General features: G+C 39.5%; 1 long non-coding RNA gene across 1 annotated transcript; it reads left to right on the top strand.

Moving 5' to 3' along the window:
* Nucleotides 1-14,860: 14,860 nt before the first annotated feature.
* LOC110139217 (uncharacterized) lies at nt 14,861-17,330 on the top strand. Its single transcript, XR_002314442.2, has 3 exons — nt 14,861-15,054; nt 15,177-15,257; nt 15,560-17,330. It is a non-coding gene; the product is annotated as an uncharacterized lncRNA (long non-coding RNA).
* The last annotated feature ends 3,726 nt before the right edge of the window (nt 17,331-21,056 follow it).

Here is a 21,056-nt window from a genome sequence, read left to right as displayed (position 1 = left end):
TGTCGAGTCTTAGCTACTGGACCACCAGGGAAGTCCCTTGATAACGTTTTTAATGTGGTAAAATACACAGAACATACAATCTACCATCTTAACCATTTTAAAATTCAGTGGCATTTAGTACATTCACAATATTGTGCAGTTGTCACCACTGTCCAGTTTCATTTTCATCAGTCCAAAAGGAAACCCAATACCCATTAAACTGTCATTCCACGTTCTCCCATTTTCCAGCCTCTGGCAATCATTAATCTACTATTGGTCCCCATGGATTTGACTATTTTGGATATTTCATGTTAACAAAATCATACAGTATGTGGTCTCTTGTGTCTAGCTCATTTCAATTACCATAACATTTTCAAGGTTCATCCACTCTGTAGAAATAAATTCACATCCGTTCTGTGAATAAGGTCATGTCATGTGTAAACAGATGTGGTTTTACTTCTTTACTTTCTCTCTTTTTTTTACTTCTTTTCTAATCTGGATGCCTCTGCATCTTTTTCTTGCCTTGCTGTCCTGGCTAGGACCTCTAATACAATGTTGAACAGAAGTGGTAAGAACAGATACTCCTGTCTTGTTCCTTATCTTAGGAAAGAAAAGTTTTTAGTCTTTCACAATGAAATATTATGTTGCCTCTGGGTTTCTTATAGATGGCTTTTATCAGATTGAGGAATCACTTCCACTTCTAGTTGGTTGAGTGTTTTAATGTAGGAAAGGGTATTGGATTTCGTTAATTTTTTTTTACATTCATTGAGCTTATTTTGTGTTTTCCCCTTTATTTTGTTAATATGGAACATTTCACAGGTTGATTTTTGTGTACTGAACTAAGTTTGCATTCCTAGGATAAATCCCACCAGATCACAGCATATAATCATCTTCGTCTGCTGCTAGATTCAGTTTTCTAATATTTTATTGAGGATTTTCCTTCTATTTTCATAAGGAATATTGGTCTGTAATTTTCTTTCCTTGTGATAGTTTGGTCTGGCTTTGGTATCTGCAAAATACTGGCCTCACAGAATGGCTTAGGAAGTGTTCTCCTCTCTCCTCTTTTATGGGAAGACTTTGTGAGAGATTGGTGTTAATTCTTTTTAAACATTTGGTGAAATTAAACAATGTAACCATCTTGTCCTGGGCTTTTCTGTGTTGAAACTGTTTTGATTAGTAACTCAATTTCTTGTTACATGTTTTTTCAGATTTGCTTTATCTTTTTTAGTCTCTCTTGGGAGTTTGTGCATTTCTAGGAATTTTTCCATTTCATCTAGGTTATCTAATTTGTTGTCATAGTATTTTCTTATAATCCTCTGTATTTTTGTAAGATCTATATTAGTGTCTCTTCTTTTATTCCTGAGTTCAATAATTTGAGTCTTCTTCCTTTTTTCCTTCATCAGTCTGGCTAAAGGTTTGTCAATTTTGTTGATCATTTCAATGACCAATTTTTGGCTTTGTTCATTTTCTCTATTGACTTTCTTGTCTCTGTTTCATGTATTTCCATGCTAATATTTATTATTTCCTTCCTCCTGAGTCCTTTGGGTTTGGTTTGCTCTTTCTCCCCCTAGTTTCTTTTTTCCTTTTCGGGCCGGGCTGCGTGGCATGCAGGATCTTAGTTCCCCAACAAGGGATCCTACCCACACCCCACTCCAGTGGAAGCTTGGAGTCTTAACCACTGGACTTCCAGGGAAGTGCCCTCCACCCATTTCTTAATGTAGAATACTAGGTTGTTGATTTGAGATCTTTTCTCCTTTTTAATTTAGGCATTTATAGCTGTAAATTTCCCTCATTTATAGCACTACTTTTGCTCCATCTCCAAAGTTTTGGTATGTTGTTTTTGTTTTCATTAATCTCACAACATTTTCTAGTTCTCTTTGTGATTTCTCCTTTGATCCACTTTATTTAAGAGTGTGTTGTTGAATTCCTGTGTATTTATCAATTTTCCAAATGTTATTAATTTCTAATTTCACCCCATTATGGTCAGAAAACCTACTTGCATTATTTCAGCCTATTAAAATATATTTATGGCCTAATATATCAATTATCCTGGAGAACGTTCTATGTGCACTTGAGAAGAATGTGTATCTTCCTGCTGTTAGGTAGATGTGCTACAGGTGTTCATTAGCTCTAGTTGGTGTATATTCTGTATCCTGATGGCCTTCTGTCTAGTGTTCTCTCCATTATTAAAAGTGGAATATTGGAATATCTAATAAAGGAATCCCCTGGGTTCAATCCCTGATCAGAGAACTAAGATCCTGAAAGCCACGTGGCAAAAAAAGAAAAATAAGAAAGAAAGAAATACCTAAAGAAAGGAATCATAGTTGGGCTGCTTATTTTTTTCCATCAATTCTTTCAGTTTTTGCTTTGCTTTGTGTGGGGCTCTGTTTTTAGGTATATATGCTAACAATTATTATATCTTATTAATGTATCGATCTTTTTATCATTTTGTAATGTCCTTCTGTGTCTTTAGTAACATTTTTTTCTCTTAAAAAATATTTATTTATTTATTTGGCTGTGCAGGGTCTTAGTTGCAGCATGTGGGATCTAGTTACCTGACCAGGGGTCAAACCCTGGCCCCCTGCATTGGGAGCACAGAATCTTAGTCACTGGACTACCAGGGAAGTCCCAACAATTTTTTTTTTTCTTAAAGTCTGTTTTGTCTGAATTTAGTGTAGGCACTCCATCTCTCTTTTGGTTACTGTTTGCATGGAATATCTTTTAACATGCTCTTAAAGCTATTTATTTATTTTTATATCTATTCTGCCAGTCTTAAGTCTCTTAATAAGAGTGTAATCCATTTAGTTTAATGTATTTACTGATAAGGAAGGTCTTGCTTCTGCTGTTTTGCTATTTGTTTTCTTTATGTTGTTCGTCTTTTTGTCCCTGGGTTCCTCCATTCCTACCTTCCTTTGTGTTTATGGAGTGTCTTGTGTATCACTTTAATTTCTTGTTCCTTTAAATACATATTATTTCAGTTATTTGGGGTTGCCATGGAGATTAAAATGAACATTTTAATTTGTAATAACCTAGTTTCCATTAATGCTAACTTAATTTCAATAGCATACAAAAATTTTTGCTCCAGATAGCTTCATTACCCTCCACTTACGTGGTTCTTGTTCAAACTGCGTTTTTATCCATTGGGTGTCCATCAACATATTAATAGATTTGTAATTATTGCTTTTCAGGTCTGTTTTTGGTATGCATCCTCCGTGGTATGTATATTACCTACTCGATCCCCATAAATAGATCAGAACTTTCAAATCCATGTAGACATCTCATTCCCCAGCCTTTCCCAAAAAAAAGACTTTTGGTTAGGCTATTGTTTGCCTCAACTTTTGTCCAGTGCCTCAGGCAGCAGTGACTAAAACATTTGCCTATAAATGTTTTTAATAAACACCCCCCACCCACACCCGGGCTCTCTAACCCTGGGCCAGTTCTTAGTTAGGCAAAATGAAGACAAGCCTTCCGAGTTGATCTTACAGGGAACCACAGGATTGGTCAAAACAAATAATTACGTTTTTGTGTGTGTGTGTGTGTGTGTGAATGAGGTCTGTTCTGCTCCCTCCACCACCACCAATATGGGTTATTATTTTCAAAACTACCACTGAGTTGGAGAGTAGAAGATGAGACTGGGGTAAGATTATACACCACAAAGCTTGCTGTCTTGCTGAAATTCAGCTGGTTTTCTTTAATAAGTGTTCCCAGTTTTCTTGAATAAGTGCTCCTTTGTTTAATTTCCACAATTGCAAAAAAGCGATTCTGACATTTTTGCCTATTTTACTGCTTTTATTGAGGCTGGAATTTTGGAGTTCCTTACTCTGCCACACTGACGTGACTCTTCCAGTAGCGTGTTCTTGAGAGTCATTCGTATCATTGCATAAATCAGGAATTTCTTCCTTTTTACTGGTGGGTGGTATTCCACTGTAAAGATATGTCATAATTCTTAGTTCATTCACTTTTTAATGGACATTTGGGTTCTTTGCAGTTTCAAGCTTTTATAACAAAGTTACTGTATACATTTATATATAAGGCTGTGCTCAAATATATGCTTTCTTTTCTCTTGGATACCTGCCCAGGAATGAGACTTGTTGACTGTTTGTTTAATTTAGTAAGAAATAGTCAGGGACTTCCTGGGTGGCTCAGTGGTTAAAACTTTGCCTTCCAGTGCAGGGGGTGTGGGTTCGATCCCTGGTCAGGGAGTTAACCCAATCATAAAACAGAAGCAATATTGCAACAAATGCAATAAAGACTTTTAAAAAATCCACATCAAAAATAAACAAACAACTTATCTTTAATGAAAAGAAAAAAGAAAAGAGTCAAAGTGTTTTACAGTGTGGCTGTGCTTTTTACATTCCTGCCAGTGTGATGGTTCCAGTTGCTTCATATACTGTTAATAATAGGTGTGGTCAGTTTACAAAATATTAACAGTTTTAATGGTTAATGCATTTTTGTCTTAATATGGACTTCCCTAATGACTAATGACGTTGAGCATGTTTCATATGCTTATTTGCCTTTTATACATCTTCTTTTGAGAGGCAGCCAATCATTTTGCCCAGTTTTAAAAATCAGATTGTTTTTCTATTATTGAGCTGTGTATAAGTCCACTGTCACCTATAGATACTGTGAAGATTTTCTTCCATTCTATGGTTTACCTTTTCCTTTTCCAAACACTGTCTTTTTTTAACTGTAGCTTTACTGAGAGATAGGGTTTCTTGTTTGGGTACTATTATAATTGGTACTGTTTTTGAGATTTCAGTTTTCCAATGGTTTGCTGCTACTGCACAGACTTTAAATTGTATGTTTCCATCTTTATAAATTTATTTATAGTTTTAGGAGTTTTGAGGGGTGGATTTCTTGGAATTTTCTTTGGAGACAATCATATGTTCCATAAATAGGGTCAATTTAAAGTCTTCCATCCCAAACTGTATGCCCTTTATTTTTTTTCTTTTTTTATTATCTTGCCTTGGTCTTCCAATACAATGTTGAATAGAAGTGGTAAGAGTAAACATTCTTATCTTGTTCTTGAATTTAGGGAAAGTATTCAATCCTTTACCAAGTGTAATTTTGCTCAGTTGCTCAGTCATGTCCAACTCTTAGTGACCACATGGACTGTAGCTTGCCAGGCTCCTCTGTCCGTGGAATTTCCCAGGCAAGAATACTGGAGTGGGTTGATATTTCTTTCTCCAGGGGATCTTCCTAATCCAGAGATGGAACTCACGTCTCCTGCATTGGCAGGCAGATTCTTTACCACTGTGCCACCTGGGAAGCCCCCAAGTATAATTTTGATAAATAAAAGTGTTAGTCACTCAGTCGTGTCCGACCCTTTGCAACCCTGTGGACTGTAGCACACCAGGCTTCTCTATCCATGGAGTTCTCCAGGCAAGAATACTGGAATGGGTCTTGCCATTCCCTTCTCCAGGGGGTCTTCCCAACCCAGGGATCAAACCCAGGTCTCCTGCTTTGCAGGCGATTCTTTATTGTCTGAGCCACCAGGAAAGCCCCAAGTATGATTTTAGTTCTGGATAACTTATAGATACCCTTTATCGGGTTGAGGAAGTTCCTTTCTATACCTGTCTTTTTTTTTTTAAGACTTAAAAACATATTTAAAATTTTTTTTAATTTAATTTTTTGGCCATGCCATACCTTGCAGTATGTGAGAATCTTACTTCCCCAACCAGGAATCAAACCCGATTCCCCAGCTTTGGAAGTGTGGAGTCTTAAACACTGGACCATAGGCAAGTCCTCTATTCCTACTTTGACGAGAATTTATCCAGAATGGATAGGAATTCCCACTTGGTGGCTCAGACGGTAAAGCATCTGCCCGCAATGCGAGAGACCCGGGTTGGGAAGATCCCCTGGAGAAGGAAATGGGAACCCACTCCAGTACTCTTGCCTAGAAAATTCCATGGATGGAGGAACCTGGTGGGCTACAATCCATGGGGTTGCAAAGAGTCGGACACGACTGAGCAACTTAACTTTCACTTTATCTAGAATGGATGTTGAATCTTGTCCAATACATACATTGATATGATCATATGTGCTTTCTTTTTTAGGCTGCATTAATTAATACTCAAGTATTAAAACAGTCTTGTGTTGCTGGGGTAATACTCAGTTGGTTGCAGTGATTGGCAGTGGTCTGTCCCATAATTTATTCCTCAAAGTCTGTACTATCTAGGGCCAGACCCACACACAAAGCTCAGACATGAGCCCAGGGGTTCATATATATACAACTTTACCAAGTTGTTTTCTTCTTCTTTTTGGCCGCACCACACCCCTAGTGGGATCTTAGTTCCCTGACCAGGAATTGAACCCTGGGCCCTCATCAGTGAAAGCTCAGAGCCTAACCGCTGGACTGCCTGGGAGTTCCCCCAAATTGTTCTCTCGAGTTCCTTTTTCTCAGCAATCTCACTGATACTTTCCAGCTCGTGACTCCTCGTCTTCCTTGTCCCTGATTAGAAAGCCAGACTTCAGTTTCTCTGCTCTGCAACGCACTATTCCTGATGACTTCTTCCTTTAGCATCAAATGGCAAGGAGATAGAGAGAAGGCAGCAAGGGTGCCCCCAGTCCTCTCAGGACCACAGTGCTTCTTGCCGTGGAGAAGATGCCTTTTAACTCTGCCTCTGCCTTTTAACTTTTAACTGGAGTTGAAAAGAACATTGAAGAACATTTTCTGTAAAGGACTGGAAATAAATAAATTAGGCTTTGTGGGCTGCATATGGTCTTTGCCACATACTCCTTCGCTTCCTTTTTTTTTCTTCTTTGCTTTCTTTTCCACAATGCTTTGTAAATGGACAAACCATTTTTAGCTTGAGGGCCATGTAAGAACATGCTGCAGGCCGCATTTGGCCTGCAGGTCATAGTTTGTCACTCATCCTATAAACCATTTACATTTTATATAATTATTGATATGGTGGGACCTAAATCTGCTCTCCTGATATTTGTTTTGTATTTGACCCATCTGTTCTTTGTTCCCTGTTCCCTCTTTCTCGGCCTTCTTTTGAATTAATCAAACATTTTTTATGATTTTAAATGATCTCATTCATTAGTTTATTAGGTATAACTCTTAGCTTTTTATTATTTAGTGATGTTTTATGACAGTGTGTGCATCTTTAACTTATTAATCTACCCTCAAGTAACATTATATACTTAAAAATGTAGTCTAAGAACCTTGCAGTGTTGTGTTTCTATTTTTCCCCTTCACCTTTGTGCTTCTGTTGTCAGATATTTTGCTTCTACATGTTATGACTGCTGCAGTACATTGTTACTATTTCTGCTTTAAGTAGTCAATTCCCTTTTGAAAAGATATAAAAAGGAAGAAAAAGATTTTTTCATGTTTATCCACACACTTACCATTTCTGATGCTCTTCTTTTCTTTATGTCCATCCATATTTCCATCTGGTATCATTTTTCTCCTGTCTGAAAGACTTCCTTTAACATTTTTTTTTGAAGTGAAGATCTGCTGATGATTAATTTTTTCAATTTCATATGTCTAAAGAAATCTTTAGGCTCTGGTTCTGGGTAAAATGGAGTAAGTGCACTCCACCCTGTCTCTCCTACTGAATACAGCTGTAAAACCTGGACAGAATACATGGAACAGCTATCTGAGGACTCTGAAAAGTCAATATTAGTAGGAACATTGGAAAAAAAAAAAAGACAAGAAGTTGGAGCACCACCGAACCAGTGGTGAGTCTACCCATTATTTTTTTCCTACAGTGTCCTCCAGTCTGAGCACAAGACAGCCTGAAACCAAGAATTGGTGTTGGCAGGAACAGTGAGAAGCCCAGGAGAAATCTTCTGGTTCCCGCTGGAGGAGCAGGAAAGGGACCTCCTAAAGCCTAGAGAGAGGAGAGACATTCTTTTTCTTTTTTCTCCTCGCATCTCTCATGCCACTGCCCCAGGCAACTTCCTGGTAATGACGTGAGACCTCCCAGTGCAGCCCACAGGATCCATTCCTCAGTAACAGCAAACTTGTGAAGTGAGTTAAGAGTTAACCTGAATAGCTCCATAGTTACTGAAGAAATGGAATTTATAGCTAGAATTGACCAGTGAACCCATCTGGGTCTGGTGCTGTCTATTTTGAAAGGTTGATTATTATTTGGAGTTAATAATTATTGACTCAATTTCTTTAACAGATAAAGGCCTATTTGAACTGTCTCCGTCTTCTTGCGTGAGTTTTGCAGATTGTGTCTTTCAAGGAATGGATCCGTTTCATCAAGGTTATCAAATTTGTTGGCAGAGTTGTTCATAATATTTATTATCCTTTTAATGTCCCTGGGATCTTTAAGGCTGCCTCCTGTTTAATTTCTGATAATAGTAATCTTGAGTCCTCTTTTCTTAGTTAGACTGGTAAGAAGCTTATGAATTTTATTGATCTTGTCAGAGAACTGGATTTTTATTTCATTGACTTTCTCTATTGATTTTCTGTTTTAAAGTCCGCTGATTTCCACACATTTTTATTGTATCTTTTCTTCTGCTGTGGTGTGTGTGTATGTGATCAGTCGTGTCCGACTCTTTGTGACCCATGGACTGTAGCCCACCAGGCTCCTCTGACCATGAGATTTCCTACGCAAGAATAATGTAGTTGGTTGCCATTTCCTTCTCCAGGGGATCTTCCTGACCCAGGGATTGAACCCGAATCTCTTGTGTGTCCTGCATTGGCAGACAGATTGTTTTGCACTAGTGCCTTCTGGGAACCCCTTTTTCTGCTTACTTTGGGTTTAAATTACTCTTCTTTTTCTAGCTTCCTCAGGTGGAAGCTTAGTTGATTGATTTTAGATCTTTCTTCTTTTTTAATATACTGAAAGCTATAAATTTCCCTCTAAGATCTGCTTTTACTGCATCCCACACATTTTGATAAGTTGTGTTTTAATTTTCATTTCATTCAGAGTATTTAAAAAATTTTCTTGGTATGTCTTCCTTGATCTGTGTGCTATTTAGAAGTGTATTATTTAGTCTCCAAGGATTTCGGGATTTTCCAGCTATCTTTCTGTTGTTGATTTCCAGTTTAATTCCACTGTGGTCTGATACAGACATTGTGTGCTTCCCATTCTTTTACATTCATTAAGATGTGTTTTATAACCCCAAATGTATTTTAGTCTATCTTAGGCAATGTCCCATGTGAACTTGAGAATCTATGTTCTGCCATTATTGGATGAAGCAGTCAATAGATGTTGCTTATATCCAATTGTTTGATGTTGTTGAGTTCAACTGTGGCCTTACTGATTTTTCTGCCTGCTGGATTCATGAACTTCTGATAGAGGGGTATTGAAATCTCCAAATATGGTGGTGGGTTTATCTCTTTCTCCTTGCAGGTCCATCAGTTTTTGCCTCACATATTTTGATGTTCTGTTATTAGGCATGTACGCATAAAGGATTGTTATGTCTTCTTGGAGAATTGACTCTTTTATCATTTCCGCCGCTTGTGGTTTTAATTGAGCATTTTAATTCTATATTCTCCCCTTTCTTTGCATATCAGTTAATACTTCTATTTTTAGTGATTGCCCTAGAATTTGGCCTATATGTTTACAACCAATCCAAGTTCACTTTCAAATAATACTTTACGACTTCACAAGTAGTGCAAGTACTTAGCAAACTAACTCTGATTCCTCCCTCCTGTCCCTTGCTGTCATCATTCATTTCACTTATGCATAAGTACACACACACAAATAAGTATACACGGTACTTTGTTGGTATTATTAGGTTGAACAAGCTACTATCTTAGATCAATTAAAGATAAGAAAAATAAGTTTTAAAATAGCCTTCATTTTTCTTTCTCCCGTGCACGCTCTTTCTTTATGTGAAAGTGGGTTTCTGAACTTTATTATTTTCCTTCTTTCTAAGGAATTTTTAAAAAAACATTGTGGGACTTCCCGGTGGTTAGGAATCCACCTTGCGGTGTGAGGGATGCAGGTTCGATCCCTGGTCAGGGAACTAGGGTCCCACGTGCAGCAGGGCAGCCAAGCCAGGCGTTCCAGCCACAACACAAGATCTCGCATGAAACAACGAAGATCTTGTGTGCTGTGACTAAGACCCTCCTGACGCAGCCAGATAAATAAACTTTTTTTTAAAGAAACCATTTTTTTTTTTTTGCAAGGCAACAAATGCTCTCAATTTTTGTTTGAGAAAGTATTTCTCATTTACTTTTGAAGGATATTTTCCACCTAGAATTCTAAATTGGAGGGATTTTTTTTTTCCCCTCTTAATACTTTAAGTGTTTCACTCCACTCTGTCCTTGTTTGCATAGTTTCTGAGAAGTTGGACCTAATTCTCATCTTTTCTCTTCATTTTTCCCTGGCTTCTTTCAGGAATTTTTCTTTATCTTTGATTTTTGGTAGTTTGGATACAGTTTTCGGCATTCATCCTGATTGATGTTCTCTAAGCTTCCTGGATCTGTGGTTTGGTGTCTGACATTAATTTGGGGGAAATTCTCAGTCAAACAAATTATTGTTTCAAAAATTTCCTCTCTTCCTGTCTCTCTCTTCTCCTTCTGGTATTCCCATTAAGCATATGTTACACCTTTTGTAGCTGTCTCCCAGTTCTATTTTGCTCTGTTTTTTTTTTTTTTTTTCCTCCCAGCCTTTTTTTCTCTTTGCTTTTCCATTTTGAAGGTTTCTGTTGAGATATCCTCAAGCTCAAAGATTCTTTCCTCAGCTGTGTCCAGTCTACTAATAAGCCCATCAAAGGCATTCTTCATTTCTGTTACAGTGCTTTTGATCTCCAGCATTTCTGTTTGGTTCTTAGAATTTCTATCTCCACTTACATTGCCCATCTGTTCTTGCATGCTGTCTATCTTATCCATGAGCACCCTGAACATAGTGATTATAGTCGCTTTAAATTCCTTGCTCTTATATTAATAATTCCAACATCCCTGTCTTATCTGAGTCTGGTTCTGCTGCTTGCTCTGCCTCTTCAGGCTATGTTTTGTTGCCTTTTAGTATGCCTTGTAGTTTTTTTTTTTCCCCTGATAGTTGGACATGATGTACAGGGTGACAGGAATGACTATAAATTACCCTTTAGGGATGTTGTGATAAAGGGGGTGTAGGGGAGCATTCCGTTGTCCTAGGATTAGATCTTAGTCTTTTAGTGAACAGATGCTCCTGGACTATGAGCTTCACAAGTGCTTATCATTTGTTTTTTCCACCTTATGGCTGGAGTGGGCTGGAGTTGGGTATTTCCCTTCCTCCAAGACAGTTAGGCTCTGTTAAAGCCCCGCAAGTAAGTCTCTGGTTAGGTCATTTCTCCTGAGTGCAGCAGGCTTTGTTAAGAACAGAATACTCTGGCATATTTCATAATGGTTTGTTTTCTTCTGTGCCTGCCAGAAGCGCGGGGGTGGCGGGGGTGGGGGATTTCTCTGATATTCGTTATGAGAACCTGGTAGATCTTCAGGAGGTAAAACTCACACAAGTCTGTCTGTGTGTGGGGGGAGGTCACCCTCTGACCGCATCCCTCTGGAGTTTTCGTCAGTGAGACTTGTCCACACGCAGCCTCCAGCAGGTTGTTGGTTGTTATTGAGGTTGCCCCACCCCAGGACTGCTTTCTGCACCAAGTTGCAGTTCTCTGCACTCACCTGCCTGTCTCTACAGTTTGGCTGGGGAGGGGGCAGTGATTTTCCCCATGACCTTGCTTCTCTGATGGATCTGAAGTTATAGATACTTCAGTTCACTTAGCCTTTTACTTATTGTTAGGACAGAGTGATGACTTCCAAACTTCTTCCATGTTGGATGGGAAATGTTTCCTTCTATTTTTAGCTTGCTGAAAAGTGTTTTTATCATGACTGTATGTTGAATTTTGTCAAATGCTTTTTTTTCTGCCATTATTGAGAAGACTATGTCATTTTTAACCTTTATTCATTGATATGGTTTATTACATTATTACATTGATATGTTTTATTACATGTTTTAAACATATTACATATGTTTTATTACATTAACTGATTTTTTTTTTTTTTGTAAACTAACATTGCATTTCTGGGATAAATTTCAAGTTAACTTGACTTTTATCTGTTTTTATGAGTTTCTTGGTTGATTTGCTGATCCTCCTAATGGATTTTTGCATCTTTATTCAGGAGAGCTCTTTGTCCATAGCAGGGAATCAGCACACTTTTTCTGTGAAGAGTCAGGTAGTAAATATTTGAGGCTTTGCAGACCACGTAATCTGTGTCACAACTACTCAACTCTGCCACTGTAACATGAAAGCAGCAATAGACAATATACACATGAATGGGTGTGGCTGTGTTTTCTGAAAACATTGTTTACATAAACAGATTGCAGGCTGATTTTGGCCCGTAGGCCATGGTTTGACAATCCTTTGTCTACGTTTGTTAGGTTTTTTTCCTCCTTGTAATGTTTTTGTCTGGTTTTGGTATCAGAGTAACACTGGCCTCATAAAATTAGTTGGGAAATATTCTCTCTATGTTCTCTAGAAGTTTTTGAGATTGGAATTACCTCATTCTTAATTGCTTGCTAGAATTTACCAGTGAAGCCATCTGGGCCTGGAATTTTTTTCCTTGTTGGAAAGTTTTGAACCATAAAACATAAATTTTAATAGATATAGATTCATTCAGATTTTTCTATTTTTTCTTTTTTTACAGAGGTATAAATCACATACCATAAAATTCACTTTTTTAAAAAAGGGAACAATTCACTTGTTTTAAGTATATTCACAAAGTTGTGCAACCATCTTCTAATTTCATAAACACTTTGATTTCCCCCTGAAAAACTCCATACCCATTAGTTTACACTCATTCTTGCTTCCTCCCAGCCCCTGGCAAACACTTTCTGTCTCTATGGGTTTGCTTATTCTGGACATTTCATATAAATGAAATCATATGACACATGACCCTTTGTGGCTGACTTCTTTCACTTAGTAAAATGTTTTCAAAATTCATCCATGTTGTAGTATTTGTAAGTACTTCATTCATTTTTTTGTAGTCGACTGTTATTCCATTGTATGGGTATACCACATTATGCTTATCCATTCATCAGTGATGGATGTGAGGACTGGTCCCACTTTGGGGCCACTGTGGATAATGTTGCAGTGAGCATTTACATACATGTTTTTGCACGGACGTACATTTTCAGTTCTCTGTTGCGTGCATGCTCAGGTGCCTCAGCTGTGTCTGGCTCTCTCTGACAGTATGGACTGTAGCCCCCCAGGCTCCTCTGTCCCATCAGTTCTCTTGTGGGTATATACATATGAGTAGAATGGCTCCTTTGGCAACTCTATTTTAACTTTTTGAGATACTGCCAAACTGTTTTCCAAAGTGACTGCACCGTTTTATATTTCTGCCAGCAATGTACGAAGGTTCCAATTTCTCCACATTCTTGTCAACACTTTTTATTGTCTTTCTTTTTATTACATCCATTATAGTGGTTTTGATACATCATGGTGTGGTTTTGATTTTCATTTTCTTAGTGACTAATGATGTTGAACTTTTTTTCATGTGCTTATTGGCCATTTGCATGTATATCTTCTCTTGGGAAATGTCTATTAAAATCCTTTTCACATTTAAAGGATGAATTATTTACCTTTTTATTGCTGTTTTAAGAGTTCTTTATATATTCTGGAAACTAGTCCCTTATCAGAAAAACGATTTACAAATATTTTCCTCCAGTCCATGGGTTGTTTTTTCACTTTCTGGATGGTGCTTTGAAATGTGAATTCTTAAAATTTAGATCAAATCCAATCTTATTTTTTTCTCTTCTTTCTTGTGCTTTTCTCGTCTCATCTGAGAAACCATTGCTTAGTCCAAGATCACAAAGATTTACTATATCTTCTTCTAAGAGTTTTATAGCTTTAGCTCTTTGATTTAAGTCTTTGATCTTCTGAGTTAATTTTTATATATGGTGAGAGGAATAATTTTATTACTTTCCCTTTAGATTTATTCATTTCTAGTTTATGTAATAAATTCAATTGATTTTTTAATATTTCTCTTATATTCTAAAACTTTGCTGAGTTTGTTTATTAGTTCTAACAGGTGTGTGTGTGTGTGCATGTGTGTTTGTATTTCTTATGGTTTTCTGTGAACAACACCCTGTCATCTGCACATAGAGATAGTTAATATTTCATCTTTTTCAACCTGAGTGGTTTTGCTTCTCTTTCTTGCCTAAATACCCTGATATCTTTGTCTTATTCTTGGTCTTAGCAGGAAAGCTTTCAGTTCTCACCATTATGTATGACGTTAGCAGTGGATTTTTCATAAATGTCTTTTATCGTGTTAAGAAAGCTGTGTTCTCTTGTAGATCCCTGAGCTTCCTTAAAATGATGATTTTGAATTGTCAGGCAGTTCATAAACCTTCATATTTGAGGGGTTCAGTTGCTGAAAAATTACTGTGTTCTTGTGGTGGTATCATGTTTCCTTAATTTTTTTGTGTTCCTCGAAGTCTTGCATTGTTGTCTTTACACTTGAGAAAGTAGTCACCTTCTCCAGTCTTTATTGACTAACTTTGGGAGGGAAATACTGTCACCAGTCAGCCCAGCTAGGAACTCTGAGGTTCAGACCTTTCCTGTGGATGTGGCCACTCCACACCTTTTGTGCCCTCTTGGCGAGAAATTTTTAAAAAAATATTTATTTACATATTTATTTAAAAACATATTTATTGATCTGGCTGCACCTGGTCTTAGTTACAGCACATGGGATCTTCAGTTTTCATTCTGGCATGCGGGACCTTTATTATAGCACATGGAATCTTTAGTTGCAAACTCTCAGTTGCGGCATGTGATTGAACCTGGGCACCCTGCCTTGGGAGCTCAGGGTGTTAACCACTGGACCACGAGGGATGTTCCTTGGAGGGAAATTCTTAAGATTGTATGCCTTCTATTGATTCTATAAAGTCAGGCTAAAAGTTGAGAGCCTACTGTTTGATTTCCCTAGGCTTGTGCCCTGAGAATGCTGAAGTTTGTGTGCTTTCTGTCAGTCCCAGAGTCACGCCAGCTTTCTGCTTGTGCTTGTAAGTTGTCTGCAAAGATTCATACTCTCTGTCCATGAGGGTGTGTGCAGGGAGCTGGCCAGAGGAGGTCAGGGAGGTGTGCAGAGCATTGGAGATACACTTGGACCAGTTGGGGGATCTGCAGGTGAGGCATGCCAAGGGGTTCATGGGTGGGCTTCCTGGTGGAGTCTACAAAGTGGTTTATAGGATCTGCAGCCTCCTGATGTACTTTTGTTTTGTCTTTTAAATTGGCATGTGGGATCTTAGTTCCTGGACCAGGGATTGAACCCACGCCCTCTACAGTGGGAGCGCAGTCTTAACTTCTGGACCACCAAGGAATTCCCCTGGGTAAGTTCTGAGCCCTAGTGTTTGTGCTCCTAGCCTCTCTCAACCCCTCAGCTGTGCTGACCACCCCTGTGTTCTGGGTGGGTTAGAAAAAGTGGGCCTCTTGGGCACCATCCACTTTGACTGGGAAGCCAGGTGTTGACTTACTACTCTCATTTTTCCCTGGGAGAAATTACAGGCCAAGAGGGTCTTTCTTGGCATTGAACTATGTCACTTTGAGAGAGGCTGACATAGGTAAAGTGCAATTATTCATCTACTCTCTTCAATGTGTCTGTTCTTTGATTTTTTTTTTTTTTCTCCAGCAGAGATGGAACTTTTCTGCTGGATTCCTGGACTCCCACAAAGATACTGTCACTCATCAGTGGCTACCAGAATTGATGTTCTGTGGGCGGGGATGATGATAGGAAACTTCTATTCTGCTATCTTGCTGGTCACTCCTCCAGTAGCAGTTCTTTAAACATTTGGCAAAATTCACCCGTAAAACTATCGTGTCTTGGGCTTCTCTTTGTGAGAAGTTAGAACCTACCTGCCAATGCAGGAGACATAAGAGACGCTGGTTCAATCCCTGGGTTGGGAAGATCCCTGGAGGAAGGCATGGCAACCCACTCCAGTGTTCTTGCCTGGAGAACCCCATGGACAGAGGAGACTGGTGTGCTACAGTCTGTGGGATCACAAGAGTTGGACACAACTGAAGAAACTTAGGACAGAGGACATTATTGTTATTATTGTTAATTCAATCTCTTTACATGTTATATACCTTTTCAATCTCTTTTTGAGTCCATTTTAGTAGTTTGAATATTTCTAAATATGTTCATTTAATCTAGGTTATCTACTTTGTTGGTATATAGCTATTCATGGTATTGCCCCATAGCTCTTCTTACTTCTGTAAAGTTAGTAGTAATGTCTATTTTTTCATTCTCAATTTTAATAATTTGAGACTGCTCTTTTTCTCATTCAGGCTTGTTAAAGATTTGTGAATTTTGTTATCATTTCAAAGAACCAGATTTTGGTTTCTTTCATTTTCTCTATCTTTTTTCTATTTCATTTATTTCCCTTTTATCTTTTCTTCCTCACTCAGCTATAATTTGCCCTTTTAGCTTCTGTTCCTTCCTATGCTAGTTTTGATAGTTTGTGTCCTTAAGGAATATGTCCATTTCCATTTTGGTTATTGATTATATTGACATGATATTGTTCATAATCTTCCCATAGTATCTACTTAGTGTATATATAATCTTTAGCGATCCTCCTTCTCTCTAATAATAATATTGGTCATGTAATAGCCTCTGTTTTTTGTTTAAAGAATCTAGTCTGAGTTTACCAATTGTGACAAAAGGCGTAGAGCAGCCCTATGGTCTCCACCTCCTGGTGTTCACTTACCTGGGTGAGCTGCTCCCCTCAAGTGCAAATGTGACCTGTGACTTGTTTCTAATCAGTTGCTGTTCGGTCTCTCAGTCGTGTCTGACTCTTCGTGACCCCATGGACTGAAGCACTCCAGGCTTCCCTGTCCTCCCCTATCTCCTGGAGTTTACTCAGACTCATGTCTAATTGAGTCGGTGATGCCATCTATCATCTCATCCTCTGTCACCCCCTTCTTCTCCTGCCTTAAATCTTTCCCAGCATCAGGGTCTTTTCCAATGAGTCAGCTCTTTGAATCAGGTAGCCAAAGCATTCTAATCAGTAGAATATAGCAAAGGAAAAGGAGTGTACATGATTATGTATATGTGATTATTTTGTATGAGTTAATAATTCACATTACTAGGAGATGCACCCCCTCCACCATGGCTTTGAGGAATTAAACTGCCGTGTTGCAAGCTGCCATTTGGAAAGGGCCATGTCGCAAGGAGCTGCAGGTAGCCTCCAGCTGACAACAAACTAGAAACTGAGGCTCTAAGCCCAGCATCCCATAAGGAACTGGATTCTGTCAATAACTATATAAGTTGGAAGTGGTCTCCTCCTGAGCTGAGTCATAGACAAGACACCTTATTTGTACTTTTGTCAAGTCCTAAAGCAGAGGACCCAGTTGATCTGTGTCTGGACCTCTGACCCACAAAACTAAGAGAAAATTAACATATACTGTTTAAAGCCACTATATTTATGGTACTATTGTTATATAACAATAGATAACAAATATTTTAATGATTTGGACCTTTCAAATTAACTGCGTTTGGTATCAGCATTTTCTGTATTGTTTGTCCACTTCCTGTTTCATTGACTTATGTTCTTATCTTTATTATTCACATTTTTCTATCTCAGGTTGAATTTGCTCTTTCATTTCTTAGCTTTTTAAGACAGACCCTTTACTCATCTATTATCAGCTTTTTATCTTTTGTACAGCAGTTAAAGCTATAATTTCCCTCTAAGTCATTGCTTTTAGAGCTGCAGCCCACAAATGTTGGTGTATTGTGTTTTCATTTCCATTTGGTACAAAATACTTTGTAATCTCTCATGTGGTTTTTTCTTTGACCTGTGGGTTATTTAGAAGTATGTTAATTTCCTAAGATCTAAGAAAATTTCCAGGTTTTAGGATTCACCTTATTTCCTCTTCTTTTAGGGATCACATTTCTGTACTGCTTCTTGTCCATGTTGAAGAACCGCTGTGTTGTACGTTTTATTTGGTTTTCTACTTGTTAAGGTGGGAGGGCAGATGCAGTCCCTGTTACTCCATGTGACTGGACTCAGAGCCATATGTTTGGGTTTAACTCTCCTGTCCTGCTGTTTGTTTTCCATTTGTTCCCGCAGCTCTGTTCATTTTTGCCTCTTTCCCTCCCTTTGTTGTTTGTTGGTTTAAATTTATTTGGCCGTGCCAGGTCTTAGTTGTGGCACAGGGGCTCTTTAGTTGTGGCCTGTGAACTCAGTTGCAACATGCTGCATCTAGTTCCCTGACCAGGGATCAAAGCTGGGCCTCTTACGTTGGGAGCATGGCAACTTAGCCACTGGATCACCAGGGAAGTCCCCCTTCCTTCCTTTGGACTGAGGATTTGTCTTTTGGTTTTAGCCTTCCATCTTGATCACTTTTGCCTATTAGCTACTTCTGTATATGTGTGTGTGTGTGTGTGTGTGTGTGTGTAATTGCCCTAGAGTTTGTACTTTGGATTTTTAACTTATCCAAGTTAAAGATCCAGTCTATCTTTAAAGTATTAACTAATACTTTGTGAATAATTTAAGACCCTTATAATAGTATACTTCCATTTCCATCCTTCGTGCTGTGGCAGTCCTTCATTTTACTTCTATGAAGGTTATAGATCCCACAATACAGTGTTATTTTTTTTTTCTTTAAAAGTCAGTTACCTTTAAAAAATGTTTTAAATTTCTTTTCAAAACAAACAACTTTTCACTGAAACAGAGTTGATTTACAATGTTCTGTTAGTTTCAGGTATACAGAAAAGTCAATTGTCTTTGAAGGAAAAAGATCAGAGAAAATCTGTTTTATATTAGTCCACATATTTGCCTATTTGCCACTATGGTATTCATTGTCAGGTAATTCATATTTACACATCTTTTTCCTTCAGCCTGAAAAACTTTCTTTAAATTTTTTTTGTAGTGCAGGGTACCCTGGCAATGAATTTTCTCACCTTTTATTTGTCAGGAAATACCTTTATTTTTCTTTCTTTTTTAAAGAAAGCAATTTATTGCAAAAAATGCTAACCAATTATACATTAATAGATGAATCAGTGTTGTTCTGTAGGTCTCCAAGTCGCTATTAACATTCTTTTTAATTTTTTTTCCCCTCCAAGCTGCAGCTGAGCTCATCCAGTGAATTTTTCATTTCAGACATTGTATTTTCAGCTCTAGAAGTGATACTGGTTCTCTTTTATATCTTCTATTTCTCTCCTCATTACATTTATTTTTCCTTTAAGATCTTGAACACTTTTATCGTATCTGTTTTCAAGTCTTGTCAGCTGATTGGATTATCTTTGTCATTTCTTGATCTGTTTCACTGATTTTTGTTTTCTTGGTTATGGGGCACATTTTCCTCTGGGTTCCTCAGAAACAGAGCCTGAGTCCGTATTAGAAGTAGATGCCATGATTTTGTGAGGTAAGGAAGCAGAATGTGGCCTCAGGGAAAGTGTGTTCTTGGCCTGATCCACAGGGAAGACTCTAGAGCATAAATTGTACCATGTGTTGGCTTTCCTGGAGGCAGGGAGGCCCCCGTTTCAGCTGGCCATTGATCGTAGGCTGTTCAACATCGAGACTAATAGCTCCTATCAGCTCAGGGCTGTTCTCTGGAGAAGGGGCAGCCGGGAGCTGCCCATGGTCACAGAAGGTGCACAGCCAACAAAGGGCATTTGGGTAGAGTCCTGCATGGCCTTCGTGGCGGCATCTTTCTCTGTCTCAGAGTCTTCTAAGCAGGGGTCCTCTCTGCCTGACAATGAGTGCAACCTAGTTTATTGGGGTGGGGTTCACTCCCCTAGCAGCAGCCCTCAGCCAGTAAGAAAACACCCGTCTCCTGTCTCTCAGACAGACCAATCGGGATGACGCTCTGTGTAAGCCGAGCCCCTGCTGCCTGTGGCAGAGAGCATCCTTTGGCAGCCTTCCTGCTTTCCTTCCTCCTCCCTCCCGTCACTTGAAATCCTCTCCCAAATGCATGGTCTAGTTCAGTCACTGTCTTCAGGGGAATCCGGACGAAAACGCCTGGGGCCAAGGTTCTGAACAGAACCCTAAGGGTAACAGAGACCTGTTGGGCCTTTCAGAGTGACTTGATTACATTTTCACTTTAGAACAGTGCCGGGGCGGTGAGAAGTGGACAGCGTCACAGTGGACTGTGGGAGACAGGGTCAGCTGGGAGGAAACTGAGAGGGAGAGAGACAAGACTTGTGGCTGGTTGGAGAGTCTGTACCCCAAAGCGCTGGCAGCCTGGAGCCCCAGGCCTGGGGCAGGAGGGGCTGGTTTGGGGGCAGCAGGCAGATCCAGTTTACCCAGTGTCCTCCTTCTCTAAGGAAGCAATGATGACAAGAAATGTCCAGAACAGGCAAGTCTGTAGAGATAGAGAGCAGGGCTGGAAGGGTTAGGAGTTAGGGGGTGATAGACCAAGGCTTTCTCTTTGGGGTGATAAAATGGTCTAAAACTGACAGTGGAAATGTGTGTACGACTTTGTGAATATGCTAAAAACCATTGAGTTGTACACCTTAAATGGGTGAGTTTTAGGGTATGTGAATTCTATCACAATCAAGCTGTTATTTTTTTAAAAACAACGAGTGTAAAGTTGTGCAAGGGACGTGGGGTTGGTGGAGGGAGGGAACCTTGCTGACTCACGGACGGTGGGATGGACCTCAGATGTTCTTTTACTCACCCACCTTGTTTACCAGTGGGGTACGGGGAAAGGGTGAGTCAAGGGCTTATACTCAGGTCTCCAGACTCCCTGGTGGAGCGTTCCCCCCCAGCCATCTCCAGTCACTTGGCCTGCAGCTGCCCCCTCTCTGGCAGCTCCATCCACTGCAGTGTACCCTTCCCTTCCCTTAGGCCAGTGGCCTGCTGAGAGGTGGGTGACAAATTGGATGAATGACCTTTCTACTTTCTGCCCCCTCCCCGCTCCGCCTGGCCTGGTGAGTCTGACTGCCACCCCAGGGGTCTCCTTGCTGCCAAGGACGCGGCCTGGGAGGACCCAGCTTGGGTGGAGGGAGAAGATGTTTGGTTCTCTGAGCAAGAAGGATTGGGAAATTGAGTCTGACACCTGGCAAGGCCCACTGCCCGGGCAGCACACAGGGGAGCCTGGCCGGAACCCTGACTAGGCTGTTCCAGGCCAGCACCTCGCCAGGGTCCTGGCAGAGGCCAGAAGTGGGCGCGCCGGGGGGTGGAGGGGGC

Source organism: Odocoileus virginianus, chromosome 33 (genome assembly GCF_023699985.2).
Source record: "Odocoileus virginianus isolate 20LAN1187 ecotype Illinois chromosome 33, Ovbor_1.2, whole genome shotgun sequence".
NCBI lineage: Eukaryota > Metazoa > Chordata > Mammalia > Artiodactyla > Cervidae > Odocoileus > Odocoileus virginianus.
This window is presented reverse-complemented; position numbering and strand designations above follow the sequence as displayed.